Raw genomic sequence first — 18,955 nt, forward strand, 5'->3', positions numbered from 1 at the left:
CCCTAGAACACGAATAATCCCAACAACAATTGAATGGCACATCTCTCAACAATAGTAGTTTGGAGCCAACATGCCCGACTCGATGTAGAACGCACATCCATATTGGCCTACCAACGAATCCCCAAATCAACTCTCGTCACCCACAATAAATAGACAACTCTCCAAAAGTTCACAATGACTGAATCATAGCACATACTATCATCTGACTAGCTTGCCCACATCTTCACAGTCCGCAACCACGAAACCATCTACTCACAAGAACTCTCAGTCTCCAAATCCATTAGAACATATGAATCACCATTTCTGGTCTCAACTCCACCGCCTGAATATCCACACTTCTCCGATTACACGGTCATCCTACGAGGAATACCCCTGAAATTTTCCTGTGCCACAAGGCAAAATCTGAACTCCAGCAATCGATCAAACAAGAGAGTACAACAATACCAATGAAGTATCCATAACTCAAACACATCACCCTTTCAGAAAGGTACCCCCTCATCAAGCCACACCAATTAGTGATCTCATTTATCTAGTCGTCTGAAATTGTCCATGCTGTTAACTACCTAAGAATTTATGACCTTCATTTCAGAACTAAACTGCAACCTTACACATGCAATCTCAACCCTACACACATACCGTGTATACCATGCCATCCTATGTCAAATATGAGGACTTCATAATCCATTATGATCCACAAGCTACTATGTACTTAACTAGCCAAGAACTTTTCATTTGATCCTATCTAGAAGGAAAATCACTATACATCACATGATCCTCACGCTAGTAGAAAATATATATATCTAACCGTGGTAGAAATCATCAAGAACTCTCTGAATCCCATTTACACAAAACCAAACTGTCAGGACTGAATCCTTTTATCTCAACCAAGCTACGCAAGCCATCATAAACCTAAAAGCATTGCCACAAAATATCTGTAGAAATTCATTACCTCAGAAGCACCTAAAGAACTAATCATATCCCTTACCAACCACCAAGCTATCATATTTATCCCAAGTTTCTTCTGATTTACCTTCGAATTGATATTTCTCCTTGCCATAATACCGCAGTCCTAAACCCAAACTCACCATACGAGACCCAAGCATAAAATCACATCGCCCTAAGGCTCATAACCCATTGTATTCTTTTGAAGCACCCCCAAAAGTACCACAACTGAGGTACCCGCTCTGAAGAGACCTTCTGCGAATATGAAGCCATTACCTTTGCCTTCTTGATACTGGTATGTAGAATTCATAATGATATAGAAATGTCACAAGACCTGACATCCTCCCATATAAATCTCAGTTTCTAGCCAACACACATCCTGAAGATTCTCAATTACTACATGTAAATCTTGAATCCTTCAAAACCATCCTCGGAAGTCATCCACTCTACTCTGATTTCAATTAGACTGATCAAATGAACCGAACGACCTGTGCCCTATTAGAACAACAACACCTATGGAAGTAACCCCACTTTAATGCAACCAAATAAATTCATGCTCTATACATCGTACATCCTTCACCAATAACAACTCAAGTCATTCCGTGATTCTCATACACCCATAATGCATAATATAACCTTTATTAAAAATTTCCTTTACTCGAGCCATCCTCAATCTCAACCTCTACAAGCTATAACTAACTCACCAGTATGCCTCAAACTGGAACCAACATAGTACATAATCGTGCAATCAACTGATCAGTAGCAGACTTCCCTACTTGGATCAAAGCCATGGATCAAAACACACAATAACTCATAATGCCTATACTTTGTTACTGCCATAATACCATGGTGAGATTAAACTCAATCCCTCATAAGCTCGTGCAACACAAACCATCTAGTACTTCAAATCTTCTGCAAATCTCACATTAACCCACATAATAGTCAAGCCCACTCTCATACATGATCTAGACTCAAATCGCATCACACATATTTTACTGGTAAAGGAGGACTTACAGCAAACAACATAGGGACCACACAAACTTTAGAACACTCCGCAGGAGATAATCCACCTGCTTCACCTCAAACTAACATCTCTTTATACCCTTCCACCATCATAAACATCATGCAATCACTGAATCTTCCTATGTTTGAACTCATATCACAACATGTAATCTACTTCACTTCCCAACTAGACAACATGAAAAGATCCTTCAACACACCCACAACTCGGGTTTATACATCAAATCGAGATGGAAATAAAGCACCAGATAGTTCGTGCTACCCCAAATAGACCTGTCTCGTCTCATTTAAATCATATGAACACATCTTGCAGTCACATCATACTCATCACGTAGCTATCCAGTCATTACTTCCTCTAATAGGGACACTATCGAACATATAAATCCAAAAGCATGTGCTCACATGATCAATACCTTAGTGCTCAAGCTATAAGTAGAGCCCGGCCTCAAGTCCTCAAGACTGGCCCAATATCAACACACAGAAATCACATCTCGCCCCTCGACCAGGGAATCACAAGCCGTTGATGCACAACTGATACCGAGCACTCATGCGTGGAAGGAATTTCAAGAGTTACATTTTAAGCTGAATCAATGTCGCATGATAAGAATTCAATAATGTGAAGTTTTTCCGAAAGTTTTGCAGCCTATCGAAGATAAGTTTGGACGTCTCTGTATCGATATGCGAGACTCTACTAAACCTGCTCATGACTAGTGAGACCTATGTAACCTAGGCTCAGATACCAACTTTTCGCGACCCCAAATACCTCGGTCGTGATGGAGCTTACCACAGTACTATGCCAGCCAAAACACATGAACAATATGAAAATCTTTTGGATAATTCATTTTTCTAACCAGATTAAGTTTCAAAGCTTTGATTTTTAAAACATCAAAAGGAATACGCTGAAACAAGTACTTAAATACATCAACACCGACCGAATCTGGTGTCACTAGTCATGGGACACTAAATACAACTCAACATTGTCTGCTTAATACAAATTAAGTCTAAAATATAAAGTACTGGGATAGGAAGGATAAAGGCAGGGCTGCGACCGCCGTGCAGTTACCTTGCTAACTCCGGAAATACACAAAAGTTGCTGAAAGCTCAGAAATACCTGAATCTGCACACAAGGTGCAGAGAGTAATGTGAGTACGCCAACTCAGTAAGTAATACAAGTAAATAAAGACTGAGTAGTAGGAAAAGATAAATCCATATCAGGATAAACTCAGTAAGCACATCAAGCTTTCAAATTAGAATATGAGTCAATCAACTCATTTAAAATCCAGCTTTTGATAAAAATCATTTGAAGATGCTTTCCAACAGTTTCAATATAGGTTCAATACAATTTATAATAAGAGTGATGAAAATCATAATCGGCCCCTTGGGCAAAGCATAGTTCGTATACATCCCTTTGGGCAAATCATGAATCATAAATAGCCCCTTAGGCAGACCCCTCAGTCACTCATATGCATCTCATAACATAAAAATCTCATTGAAAATAACAAAGCCAAATCAGTGATTTAAATTCCAACATCTTGTAAAAACTCCAGTTTCAATGAAAGTTATTTAAAACATTTGTTCAACATTTTCAACAAAGGCTTAGTATAAAGAGGAGTGAAAACAGTAATTTCATAAAAACAAGTCCCTTTGGCAAAGAATCACCATGTGTATATATAGCCCCTCGGGCAAGCCTCTCAGTCACTCGAGACTCAACTCCCATCAATCAGCGCTCACACTCAGCACTTACGCTCAATAGGTACCTTATAATAACTGTTGTGGCGTGCAGCCCGATCCATAAATATATAGTAGACTGCCCTCGGCCTCTCTCCGTCATTAACTTCACAATTAGGCCCTCAACCTCTCTCATCCATCAACCTCACAAGCCACTCGGACTATCAATAAAATAGGGCGTTCAACCCAAAATATCATTTATAGTATCAAAACTGAGTAAATAAGGCTGAGTTATGAAATCAGTAAAACACAACATGACTGAGTACAAATATTAAGTCAAAACATTGAGGCATAATAGTAAAAAGCCCCTAAGGGTCCAAACAGTTGGACGAGGCCCAAATATGGCATTCAGCTCAAAACATGCTAATACTTTCCAAAGCATAGTAGTATCAAATAGTTTTCAAACAAATACGTGACTTAATAGTCGTATGGGACGGACCAAGTCCCAATCTCCAATGGTGCACGACCCCACACTCTTCATCTAGCATGTGTGTCACCCCAAGATAGCACAACGATGTGAAATCCGGGGTTTCATACCCTCAGAACAAGATTTACAATTATTACTTACCTTGAACCAGACGACAATCTACTCCACAATTCCCTTGCCGCTCGACTCGACCTCAAATCACCTCGGATCTATCCAAAATCACAATCATATCATCAATACATGCCAAAGAGACAAAGCCCACGCACAAATTATCAAATTAAACTCAAAATCCCAAAATTGGCAAAACTCGACCCCCGGGCCCACGTCTTGGAATTCGAAAAAAATCACAACACCGGAATCTTTATCCAATCCCATGTTAGACTGGTGGAGTTAATCTCCGCGTGACCTTCCTCGACCACTGATTTAAACAATTGGACAACAACTTCAGGGAGTAGGTCTTCTTCTTCAGCGGAAGATCCCAAATTCGCGAAGGGCATCGGCATCACTGTTCTTCTCTCGAGGTACATGGATTAAGGCCCATTCTTTGAAGCGACGTAATGCGACTTGGATTTTGTCCAAGTACCTCTGCATCCTGTCTTCTTGAGCTTCGTAGCTTCCATTCACCAGACTCACTATAAGGAGCGAATCACATTTTGCCTCGACGGTCTTGGCTCCCAAGCTTTTTTCCAATTCCAAACCTGCAATCATAGCCTCGTCTCGGCGTCATTGTTAGTCAATTTTGCAGTTTTTATGGATTGACTGATTATGCCGCCAACGGGTGGCTTTAGGACTATACCGTGCCCGGACCCTCTTATGTTTGTGGTGTCGTCTGTGAACATCTGATTTTAATGACGTGCCTAATTTCAATAAAAATTGTTTCTCTACCTCGGGTACAAGGTATGGCAAGAAATCGGCCACAAAGTTCCTCAGAATTTGAGACTTGATGGCCGTTCGAGGTTGATATTCGATATCGTACCCTCCGAGTTCGATGGCCCATTTTGCCAATCGGCCCGATAGCTCGGGTTTTTATAGTATGCTCTGGAGGGGGTACGTCGATAGAATGCAAATATGATGACATTGAAAATAGGGCTTCAGCTTACGTGAGGCGCTTATCAGTGCGAGAGACAACTTTTCTAGATGAGGATACCAGGTTTCGGCGTCTCCCAGGGTTCGGCTTACATAATAAATGGGAAATTGCATACCTTGTTCCTTCTGAACCAGTACGCCACTTACCGCTATTTCAGACACGTCCAGGTACAAGTATAGCGTTTTTCCTTGGGCGTGTGTAGCAAAGGTGGGCTAGTCAGGTATCGTTTCAGTTCTTCTAGGGCATGTTGGCATTCTGGAGTCCATTCGAAGTTGCTCTTTCTTTTGAGTAAAGATAAGAAATGATGATTTTTGTCTGATGACCTTGATATGAATCTTCCCAGGGTCGTGATCCGCCATGATAGGTAAAAGACCTCATTTATGATGATATGCTAGTCAAATCCTTGCGCGCAGAGGACCATCTGACCCATTTGCAGGAAACCTTCGACATCCTCAGAAGATACAACATGAAGCTCAATCATGAGAAATGCAGCTTCGGAGTAGGCTCTGGCAAATTCTTGGGCTTCATGGTATCAAACAAGGGTATCGAAATCAATCTTGACAAAATAAGGGCCATCAAAGAGATTACGGTGGTGAACAACATAAAAGCCATTCAACGGCTGACATGGCAGATCGCGGCCTGGGCAGATTCATATCGAGATCGTCGGACAAAAACCATCATTTCTTTGCCCTACTCAAAAGAAAGAACAACTTCGAATGGACTCCAGAATGCCAACACGCCCTGGAAGAGCTAAAACGGTACCTGTCTAGCCTGCCTTTGCTGCACACGCCCAAAGAGGATGAAACGCTATACCTATACCTGGCCGTATCCGAAAGAGGTAAGCGGTGTACTGGTCCAAGAAGAGCAAGATACGCAATTTCCTATTTTTTATGTGAGCCGAAGCTTGGGAGACTCTGAAACCCGGTATCCCCATATGAAAAAATTGGCTCTCGCACTAATAAGCGCCTCGCGCAAACTGAAGCCTTACTTTCAGTGCCATCATATCTGCATCCTATCAGCTTATCCCCTCTGGAGTGTATTGCATAAACCTGAGTTATCGGGTAGATTGTCCAAGTGGGCCATTGAACTCGTAGGGTATGACATCGAGTATCAATCTCGGACGACCATCAAGTCCCAAATCCTGGTGGATTTCGTGGCCGACTTCTCGCCAACCCTCATACCCGAGGTATAGAATGAGCTTTTACTAAAATCAGGCACATCCTCCAGGGTATGGACCCTAATCACAGATGGTGAAACAAATGTAAGAGGATTCGGACTCGGTATAGTCCTAAAGCCGTCCGTTGGTGGCAAAATCAGGCAATCCATAAAAACCACAAAACTGACTAATAATGAAGCCGAGTATGAGGCTATGATTGCAGGTTTAGAGTTGCCCAAAAGATTGGGAGCCGAGACCGTCTAGGTAAAATGTGACTCGCTCCTCGTGGTAAGACAAGTAAATGGAAGCTACGAAGCCCGAGAAGACAGGATGCAAAGGTATTTGGACAAAATCCAAATTGCATTACGTCGCTTCAGAGAATGGACCTTAGTCCATGTACCTCGAGAGAAAAATTGCGAGGCTGATGCCCTTGCAAACCTAGGATCCTCCGCTAAAGAAGAAGACCTGCTCCCCGAAATCGTTGTCCAACTGTTCAAATTTGTGGTCGAGGAAGGTCAAGCGGAAATTAACTCCACCAGTCTGACATGGGATTGGAGAAACAAATACATCATTTATCTGAAGGACGGGAAGCTACCCACGGATCCAAAATAATCAAGGGCCCTACTAACCAAAGCTGCCCGGTTCTCACTCGATGAAAATGGGGCCCTCTACAGGAGAACTTTTGATAGTCCCTTGTCGATATGCTTGGGACCGGGCGACACGGATTACGTGCTCCGGGAGATCCATGAGGGCTCTTGCGGAAATCACTTCGAGGCCGATTAATTAGTTCAAAAAGTGATCAGAGCGGGCTACTATTTGGATAGCATGGAAAAAGACGCTAGGGAATTCGCTCCCATGATTCACCAGCCCGGGGAGCAACAACATTCCATTTTATCACCATGGCCATTCATGAAATGGGGGATGGACATTGTCGGCCCTTTGCCGACGGTGCCAGGTAAGGCCAGATTCATTTTATTTATACGAACACATCATATGCTGGTTCGGGATCCCGTACGAAATAACATGCGACAACGGGAGGAAATTCATCAGGAGCAAGGTAACATAGGTCCTTGAAGACAACAAAATCAAGAGAATCTTGTCGACTCCATACCACCCGTGTGCGACTGGCCAGGCCGAATCTACAAATAAAACCATCATTCAAAACTTAAAAAAGAAGTTGGAAAGTTCCAAGGGAAAATGGAGAGAAACGTTGCCCGAGGTGTTGTGGGCATATCAGACAACTCCAAAATCGAGCATCGGGGAGACACCTTTTTCCCTAGTGTATGGCGCCGAGGCACTAATACCAGTGGAGACCGGGGAACCAAGTACCAGATTCTGGCACACTAGCGAGGGATCAAACAACGAAGCCATGGAAACGGCCGTCGAGCTGCTCGACGAAAGACGGGAAGCCTCGCTGGTTCGGATGGCTGCCCAGAAGCAGAAAATCGAAAGATACTACAACAGAAGAACGAATCTCCGATACTTCGGAATCGGAGACTTGGTCCTAAGGAAGGTTACCCTTAACACCATAAACCCTAATGAAGGGAAGCTAGGCCAAAATTGGGAAGAATCGTACCGTATCCTTGGGATAGGTGGCAAAGTATCCTATAAGATTGGTACCATGGAGGGAGAGCAGCTTCCGAGTAACTAGAATGTATTGATGCTTAACCCGTATTACTGCTAGGGCGGCCGGATGTGGAAACCCACACATATCCTCGAGCAAACGTCGCACTCTTTTCCTTCGACCGGGTTTTTTATCCCGAAATGGTTTTTTTCCAGCAAGGTTTTTAATGAGACGACGTCCATACATATCCCAAGGAGGACTGAGGAGACCCTAAGATTTCTTTCGCAATCAGCCCCACCCCGAGGGACAGACGAATAAGGCTCCGATAGGGAACAACATATCGGTTCGAACGGCCCAAGGAGCCGCACCCAAGCGGGCCAAACTCGCAAAAAAAATCATGTATTTACACCAAGAAAGGGGATTTCAACATGGCCACGGCGAAGGCCTCCCCACTAAACGCGTCCTGTAAAACTCGGAGACTTAGCGTCAGTAATTCAGCACCCGCATAACCCTAGGGTCGGAATTCCGGGCTCCTAAAGCCCCTACAAGTCAAATCTTAGCTCACAAAAAGTGGTCTTCAAGCTTAAACAAACTCGATGACTCGGAGGCTGTCATTAATCGCCATGCAGTGGAAAACCCGAAACAGTAAGACCCCTAGCGGGCAGACTCGGCTTAACTAGATCTATTCTACATTACAAAAACTGTAAGATGTCAACATGCATGACAAACTATAAGACCTCAACAGGCATGACAAACGTTAAGACCTCAACAGTCATGAAATTCCCGAAGTTCAGGCTATACGTTGCATTTTTAAGAGTCCCGAAAGGGCATACCCTCAGTGTAGATGCCTGAACTATCACTCGGGATCAAAATTGGCTCCGGCTAAACACATATGACTATGGTCAAAATTGCTGATACAACCAAACTAACGCGACTCGAGGATGCCCGACCGTCGCTAAACAAAAATCGCAAGCCACTACTTCGAATATACTTCGAAAAGAACCGTTTAAAATAGGCTTCATTCAATAGGAAAAAACGAGCTTTGACCATGTCAGCTCCAAATCACAAGGCTTCCACCTACTCAGCCTACGCACTATGAACCTTCCGAGGTGCTCAAACATCCCTGATAACGACTTGAAATCGAGGTTCTTCGAGAAACGATGATGGGTCACGAAAAATTATTTCAAAAGAGCTTAACGAGCAAAAAACAAAGCCGATAAAAAGCCCATGGGCAAAACAGCGTAAGAGCCATTGTCGACAGCCAAATGAGCCTCCGGGCCGCACATTGAAAGGTCTCTACGACCAAACAGTGTAAAAGCCATTGTCGCTAGCTTAAAAATTGACAACTTGAGGATTAAAATAAGCTCGAATTGTAACCCGATTTGGTGATCGGATCCAAAATAGTTAACTATGCAAGACTCCGGGCCACATATTGAAAGGTCTCAATGACCAAAACAGCGTAAGAGGCTCTATCGCCGGTCGAAAAATGCTTAAGGGTCAATTAAAGCTCGAATTGCAATGCGAATCGGAGACTGGACCCGAAATAGTTAAACTGCAATATGCCTAAAGGCACGGCAGAAATGGCGTTATCGAACAACCGAGTGAGCCTCCGGCCCACGCGCCTGTAAGGTCACTTCGACCCAAAACATAAAGGGCCATCATTGCCCGCCCATGCAGGCAGGAAAGAACTTTAGGGTCAATTAAAGTTTGAATCACAACGCGACTCAGAGACTGGACCCAAAATAGTTGAAACAGTAAAATGTCCAAGGGCAAAAGATAAGAACTGTTATCACCCGACGACGCGGGCACGGGAGAGTGAAAATCAACAAACCCAGCCCGGAAACCCTATGCAAAATGGCGGAACGAAAGCGTGAGATCCTTCGCAGTGGTTCACGTCAGAGGCCGCATCAACCAGCCATACAACAAATTCCCGAGCCAGCCCAAAAAGGCCACATGGCTATATTGCAGGTCTAAGATTTTTTTGCCAATCGTTGCTGAATTCAAAATAGAAAGGGAATAAGGGAAACAGAATCGCGGAATTCTCTTCATACATATGCCAAAACAAAAGTGTTGTACAACAAGCAGGGAAATCAACAGGAAAAAACAACAGATCCTAATTTATCGTCGAACCGACGACCTCAAAGGTTGCATCTAGCGATTACAAATCCATCGATGGCCCCTTCTCCACGGCGTCCCCCCTCTCTTGGGATCCACCACCATTTTTAACCCCGCTCGAGCTGCCTTGCAATACGCTGTCGACGGTCAGCCCTCAGGAACCCGACCAAGCATGATCCACGGTTCGAGGTAAAATTGGGCCAGCCCCCTCGAACGCTCTCTCAACACAGGAATCTATGACAACCGCTCCTCCCCATGTGAAGATGCAAGCCCCTCTTCCTCAACATTGATCCGGATCAATGCAGCCACCAACATGGAATGAAGGCTCTTATACTTGCCACAATCCTCCTTCATGCCCTGAAGCTGACGCTCAATCAAGGTAACTCTCTCCCTGAGGTTGCCCCTTTCAGAAGAATCCTCGCTCAAATGCCAGTTAAGCTCGGAGATTTTAGCATCCCTGGACCGAATCTCCCCTCTCAGTAGGGTGTTTTCCTTCTCAAACTGCACAAATAAGGGCACGAAGAGTTAAAAGCGACAAAATTTTACAAGGGCTCAAATGATAGCGAAAAAAAAGAGATGGATAACTGTTCGATAAAAAAGGCTTTCTCATGCTCACAACGACTAACCTTGTCCTAATATTGGGCGAGGGCTTGGTTATAAAGTGACTCGGCCTGAAACCACATAAAAAAGTTAAGAGGATAAAGGACGGAGAAGCCCGAAGTAGCAGATAAGGCTAGATGAAGTTAACCGCTCACAAAGCCTGCCCATATCGCCAAAAATAGATGAGGCGTTGACCTCAGAATTACCCTCAAGAATGATCGTCGGCCTCCCGAGTGCTTCTCCGCCTTTGATCAGTACTCCCGCAATGAAAGGCTCCTCGCGAGACTCCTCTTGCATTTCGGAAGATACAAGGACCTCCCCCTTCGGAGAATCAACGATATCTAACAGGCCAACGGGGTTAACTTGAATCTCTGTCCTCTGTTCATCATGGGTCCTAGCTCAAAGCCCTTCTAAACTGCCTTTTAAGGGTGTCCCGGATTGGGGAAAACTCCGGCCACCTATCAATTCAAGGTCAGTGCTAGATACCGTATCCACTGCCTCACCACCGTGAATCTGAGTCACGCCAGCATCAGACTCCTATCTGGAAGCATCTATTCCCATAGCGCAAGGATTAACCAACCCCAAACGCTCTTTGAAAGTGCCGAGAAGCTGCTTTCTCCCTCACCTTTAGCACAAGGATTTCCTGTCGCCCCGGATACTAGAGCCAATGGGTCAACCTTGGAATCCGCCACTCTGATCCTCTTGGGCTCTAGTGGCTCAACGAATAGGCTTTCCTGCCTCTTCCTCTCCTCATTATGCATCAGAGTGTCCCGTCCAATGGACGACACCTCTCTCATCAGTAGGACCCCTCCCAGACATGCATAGGTGCAGATGTTAAAATGCACGATACGGAGAAAGATACTAACAACAAGCTACATCAAAATGCACGGATGTATCAAGGCTCAAGGCTTACTAGGGCCTCCGTCCTCCCACCGAGCTCGGGATAAATCCCGCCACACTTGGTCGGTATACGGGTAGATTGAGTGCAAATGACCGACCCAACCTTGAAGGTCCGGCATCGCTCTAGGGTTGATCGCTGTGGCTAAAAATACAAGAAATGCAGAGTTAAATGTATAATGAACAGTTACCAAGAAAGGGCAAGGTCACCACGTCTACTTACGCCCAGCGTTCTACTTTTTAGGGAACGACATATTTTCCGCTGGAATCAGATCAGATGTCCTCACTCGGACGAATCGGCTTAACCACCCATAGTCCCAGAACTCCTCAGTGGGGACAAAAAGGGACCACAAGGCTCTACATCGAAGCTTGACTAAGCCTCCACGAAGCAGACGAGGGCTATACATCTGGATCAAATGGTTTAGGGTGAAGGGAATGTTACACCCCAAGTTTTCATACGTGAGAGTACGTCGTAAGTTATTGATGTAAGCTCGAAAATGAGATTATCTTTGGAAGCAAATAAAGTAAGTTAATCATGTTACCTTGGAGGTTACAAATATTTAAGATCATGAATAACGAGTACCAAGAGGGTTGGAAATCTTAAAAGCTAAACCAATTGAAGAAAATAAGTTTCGTCAAAAGTCGACAAGTTTGGAATGTCATAACATGTACTTTGGGGTGAGACTAGGGTTATTAACATGATAAGGAGGTTATTCTATGAGTTATTTTAGTCGTATGATATTCATTTTCTACATTTTGAAGGCAAGCAAGTTGTGGAACAAGAGTTGGCAAAGGTCATCACAAGTTACATTCATAAATTTGCTGAAATTTAGGTCAAATGTATCTGAGCATTTCTCCAAATATACTTGGAATCATGGGGTGTTCTACCTACCAAATTTAAGTTCTATGAGTCTAGTTTCTAACTAATTAAACCGTTCGTCAATACGACATCGGAGTAGAGATATATTCGTGTTTTCGCGAGACCGCGCAAGCCGCTCCCAATGGGACCCACTTAAGCGGTGGTTGACCTACTTCAATTTATAAACGATTTGAACGCCTATTTTTGCTCATTTTTCAACTAAAATTCATCTCCAAACTTCTCCTAACTCTCCTAAACATATACCACAAGGGTTTGAAGTGATTCCAAAGTGATTACACCATATTTCAACATCTAAACTTATTTCTAGTGAAGAACAACACCTCTTTGAGGTTGTGTTGCCATTGATTATTGTTGTGGGCTGTATTTGGATGAAATTCCAAGTCGTTTCTGCTTTATAAGGCGAGTATAACAGCCTACTAATTGTGATTAATCTTTCTTGTATGTTGGTTAAGTTGTTAGGATGATAAACTACAAGATAATACTTGAGTTAGCTTAAGTCACTTCTATGGTGTTGTATTGCTATTGAGGGTTGTTGTAAACTGAATATAACTTGGATTTTGACTTGAAGTTACTTTAGGAGGTATTTATATTGTGTTCTTACTTGTGCCTAAGGTTATCTTGATGTTGATTAAGTTAAATGGATGGGCTAGACATGAACTAGTGAATAAAGTTGCTAATTGAGGATAGTTGAAGTTGTGGATTATTTTCGTTGTTATAAATATATTGTTTAAGGCTGGAATCATTTATTAATGACTTCATTATCATGTTAATGATACTTTTATGTTGAAGGAAGAAGTCTATAAGGATTGATAAGGGGTATACGGATTCCAATCGGAGCTTGTCGCTCGTCGTAATGTAGTTGTGACTTGTTGTTGTTATATGGTGTCTTGATATTGATAATTATGTATTGATGGATTGCTATATTCGTTGTTGTTTGTATATGTTATTGGAGGAGGCCCTTGTTTCAAGGGAGAAGCTGCAAAAATTTACGTAAACGAGCTACTAGCTTAAGTTATAGACTTAGCCTTTGCTCAACACTGATTTTGAATCTCCTTATACTATGATAGATTGAGTTGACTTGTTTGAAGAGTTGCTTGGAAGTGATTAAGGACTCAACGGGTTTAAGGTATGTTAAGGTACTTTCTTCTTTCTTTTGGTGTGATCTAAAGTAAAATGAATACGCTACTTCATAATGGATCTACTCCTAGCAACTAAGGTTGTCCATGTTGTTCTTTCCTTATAAAATTATTCTAAGCAAGTGTGTATGATCCTTGAATCCTACTAAGGTTCATATTGAGGGTATGGATGTCCATAGTGTTATTAAGTCACTCCAAAAGGTTTAGAAGGTGATTCCATGAGTCTAGCATGCATTACATATAGTATCTATTTTACTCTACCGAGCCGCGCTATAGTCGGCCGGGTACGGAACCTATTATGCAACCACTGATCAGTTGGGTTTACCGAGCTCCATGTGGCTGGGTACGAGTCTACCGAACCTTATGATGGTCGGGTACGCTTTTACCGAGTCCTCTTTGAGGCCGGGTACGATATGATGATGATGATGCCCACAGAGGCGAATGTTTTAAAAAGTTTATGTATATATACGTATTATGCATTTCATATCATAGCCCCTAGAAGCACTCAGATGTTACAGGTTGTATCTTCTCTAACTCTCTCTTTACATTACTATTCTTGTTTATGCTTTACTGCCTAACATACTCGGTACTTTATTCGTACTGACGTCCCTTTTGCCTGGGGATGCTGCGTTTCATTCCCGCAGGTCCCGATTGATAGGTTGACAATCCTCCTAGTAGGCTATCAGCTCAGCGAAGGTGTTGGTGCACAACACTTGCTCCGGAGTTGCCTGTTTTGTCAGTATGATTTGGATATGTATTGATTGGTATGGCGGGGCCCTGCCCCGACCTTTATGATTTTATGTACTCTTAGAGGCTTGTAGACAGATGTCAGGTGTATGGATAATTGTATGGCTTTGTCGGCCTATGTTTCGAGTTTACTAATGGTCATGTCGGCCTTATAGGCCCGTATGTCACATATATTAGTTTGTATATCATATTGGGTCTTCATATGTTGAGTATTCCCTTATGTTTTATTCTTGTTATCTCATGACGGGGTTTCTGGCTCATTTTCTCATGATAACATGATAAGAAAGATATGTTACGTTGGTACTCGGTTGAGTAAGGCACCGGGTGCCCGTCGTGGCCCTTCGGTTTGGGTCGTGATAGAAGTGGTATCAGAGCAGTTCTGTCCTAGAGAGTCTACAAGCCGTGTCTAGTAGAGTCTTGTTTATGGGTGTGTCGTGCACCACACTTATAAGCAGGAGGCTACAGGGCATTTAGGACTGTCACTCTTTCTTCTTACTCTAGATCGTGTGGTAGAGCTCAGTTGTAAGAACTCAATTTCCTAAACTCTATCTTATTCATAATACGACGATGCCTACATCTAGAAAGACGGTTGGTAAGAGATATAGCTGTGGAAGAGTTGAGTCAGAGGAACTCTGACTTCGAGGAGGGCCTCTCGACCCTAAAATCGAAGGTCATCATAAAGGGTCCCAGAATGCACTCCTCGGCATGGGGGGAGTGGCCACTTTGCCTCGAGAGAAAAGTGAAGAAGATGAGCCCACAGCCTCCTGAGAAGCAGAAGTGGAAATATTCGTTATCCTTGGGGAAATCTGAGGAAAGAAGAAAAAGGGGTTGCGTCCCTGGGAAAGAGTGAGAACGAAGGGAAAAAGACCTCACTAAGGGTTTTGAACACAAGATGGAATCTATAAAGGAAGAGATGGGTATTTATAAAAGCATCATGGGTATATTGAAAGAAGCCAACTGCCACAGTCAATGCTAAAATCTGCAGGAACGGTGCGCGTAATGTGCCTTAATACCTTGTATTCGTTCGCAAGGGCACTAGAGGAAGCAACGGTTCAGAATCGTTTCTTATCGTTTCTTGTCGTCTTCACTCTAAGAAATGCGGAGACTATCTGTATACGGCAAATCCGAGGGCCTGATTTCCCCACCATAGAACAATATCGCGGTCATGCCCCTCGAAGCTCGAAGCCAAGGTCGAGACTCGTCCTCGAGGTTTGATATATATCAGTCCGAAGGATATCGTATTCTAACAAGTACAACAAGCTACGACAGGTGAGAGGGGAGTTCCCAAGGCACGCAGCTTAACCTGACATGGTTGGTCTATCCAGGGCCTATTTTGAAGATGTCATGTCTAGCCGTCCTATCTCCATTATTTTACGGTTAATACGTTCTGTACCATAATGGGTTCCCCTCCTATATAAAGGGGATACCCATTACTTTGTAGGTTCGGCTAAGGTTGCTCCATTTTCTCCACAAGTGCAATAATATCTCTCTCTCTCTCTCTTTTTGTTCTAACTTGCTCGCTCTAACTGGCCCGAGGCCACCTTTATATCCATCTTTCTTTTTCTTGCTCTTCATTATATAGCTCAGTATTGACCGTAAAGAGCCTTGTTTAATTATATCCTCAACTGTTATCCCCTCCCCAACTATCCCCGATAGCTCGAGCTTGACCCCGAGGTCCCCCATCGACCAGACCTATACTCGGGCAACAAGCCCTTTGGTTCGATTACTATCTTTTTTTAGCTTGCATTTTGTCCTTAAAATCTATATTATTAGCATCAACTGCTCTAACAACTAGCTCGAGAATAGATCACATATTTTTAGAATCCCATTTAAAAATTTAATTGTTGTTATCATTTTCACAGTAAATAGATTGTATTGATGTGTCATGTCACCAGAATAGCTGAGTTGGATTAGATGAGATCATTGGGAACTAGAATGAATACAAACGGATTCGGTTTCAGCATGTTGGAAGGATGATATCGATGTTCGACTCAGAAATTTGCTATGGTCCTTGCCAAAGGAGAACTGGCTTTAAGAATGGTTGATTTGAGGGATGGTTATGACTTTATACATGTTTCTTTTATCATTGGCAGTATACGGAAGTGTTGGAATGAGGCTTTATTTGATAAGAGACTTATTATCGAAATTCGGATGTTTTGGAGCAACTGCGGTGATTAGAAGTTATCGCTACGAGTGTTTGAGTTGTGTGGTACATCATGTAATAACATTTGAAGTTGCAAATATGGTTTGTTACAGCTTTTTGGGCTTATTCAGAGTATAGATGTGAGATTCTGATCTTGTAGATGATTTCAGAAGTGGAATGTAGTTCTAAGGTTTATGGGCTAGGGTTGGATTGTGGAATTTCAGCTACATTGTTTTATCGGACCTATATGAGATAGGGTGACGTGGGATCACCCCCGGGTATGTGCATGGTAAGCTTATATATCATTTTGATGTGTTTTGGAACAACTCTGGGCAAGTTCGAGGACGAACGTATGTTTAAGTAGGGAAGGATGTAACGACCCGACTGGTCGTTTTGATATTTTGCACTTCGCTCGCCAGTTCTCGGGCATGACTAGCCCCATTTGATGTATTATGACTAGCCCCATTTGATGTATTATGACTTATGCAAATCGTCGATTTTGGTTTTAGGGTAATCGGAATGGATTTGAAAGGACGGTTCTCTGTTTGAAGCTTAAAGTTTGAAAGATTTGACTAAGTTTTGACTTGTTGGTATATGATCTCGGATTGGAATTTTTATGATTTGGTTAGCTCCGTTAGATGATTTGGGACTTAGGAGCATAATCAGAATGTATTTTGGAGGTCCGTGGAAGGTTTAGGCTTTAATTGGCGAAATTGGAATTTTGGCGTTTTCAAGTTGATAGGTGAGATTTTGATATAGTGGTCGGAATGGAATTCTGGAAGTTGGAGCATGTCCGTTTTGTCATTTGTGATGTGTGTGAAAAATTTCAAGTTATTCAGACGTGGTTTGATAGACTTTTTGATCGAAAGCGGAATTTGGAAGCTTTTTGAATTCTTAGGCTTGAATCCGATGTAATTTTAGTGTTTTGATGTTGTCTTGAGCATTTATAAGGTTGGAACACGCTTTAATGACGTTATGGGATATGTTGGCATGTTTGGTTGAGGTCACAAGGGCCTCGGGCAAGTTTGAGGTGGTTAAACAGATCAAATTTATGTATGGAAAGTAGCAGTTTTGCTGGTATTTTGTTGCAGAAATTTTGCTCTTCGCGATCGCTTAGAGGGTATCGCGATTGGGTAGACTATTTCGGGGCTGGGGGTGTAAAGCTCTAGAAAATTTTGCTTAGTAATTTAAGATTTCGTGGTGCCAAGGTAGGCCAAATATTTTATCTTGCGTGCAAATGAGGATTTATGGATATTATGGATATCAATTGGATATGTTAATAAGTGCATAAGTCATAGTAGAAGTGAATTGGGTCTAAAGAGAGGCCTAAGTCTAAGACAAGTTGGAAAATTTCATAAGAGTTGAAAGTTGCAAATGAGTGCGCACAAGACCTCACTTTGGACAATCATATCTCTAGTTATATAAAGATTTGTGTGAGGCACAACCTATCAAATAAAAGGTCTTTGAGTCTAGTTTCCAACACTTAAAACCGTTCGTCATTCGGACACTCCTACCAAACGTTATGATCAAATTACCAAAAGTAGCGCAAAATTTTACACTACCGCGCCGCCCCATGCGGCGCGACTGTGTAAATTATCAGAGCACCTCCAATTTTGTTTCTAAACACATTTTCATTAACACGCTGCCCCATGCGGCGCGGCTATACAAAGTCGGGGTTTTTGTTATAAAACGACCCCATTTCGTCAAATAGATTCAAGGGACCATTTCTTGAGCAAAAATCAGATATTTTTAGAGTGAGAGAGTGCCCTAGAGTGAGAAAGTATCCCTCATCAATTCTTCTACAACTCTTGCTCAAATCCTAAAGGATTAAAAAGGAAAACCACACTAGGCCTTCATCCTTGAGGTAAGATTCTATACCCTAACCTTTAATTTCGAATTTAGCTAAAGATGGGTAATTATAAAGAATGTTTGTGGGTATTGAAGTTGTTATCTTGCTTTCATGTGTTGTCAAAGGTTGTAGAAACATTGTTAAGCTAAAGATGGTAAAGTATGGGTTGTGGGTTGATTAAATCCTCTATAAAAGGACCATAAAGATTTAACGCACATATGGTGTTTGATAAAATGCTCGAATGACCTAGAATTATGAATATCTTCCTAATTTGTGTTCAATTTTGTTATGTCTCGAAGTAGAATGGCATTGCTAGAATTTCCGGAACGTTGTAATAACTTAAGGAAAAAGCTCTTTGAGGTATGTCTGGCTAACTATAACTCTTGTAGAATCTCCTTGTTGTGACGAGCATACGGTATGTGTACCTTGTATGAAAATATGTGTATTGATTGTCTTAGTTGATTTCCACACCACCGTGTTATATGTGATTGTGAAAAGTGATTTGATGTGCCTACCTTATTATGTGCTAAGCTTGTAAATGCTTGAGGATGATGATATGGGAGTATGTATTAACGAATGAAAGAACGTTAATGTATCCAAATGTGGGAATGTGTATAATGGCTAAAACCCTACGTGGTAAGTAATGAAAGATGGTATTGTGAAA

Source organism: Nicotiana tabacum, chromosome 8 (assembly GCF_000715075.1).
Source record: "Nicotiana tabacum cultivar K326 chromosome 8, ASM71507v2, whole genome shotgun sequence".
Taxonomy (NCBI): Eukaryota; Viridiplantae; Streptophyta; class Magnoliopsida; order Solanales; family Solanaceae; genus Nicotiana; species Nicotiana tabacum.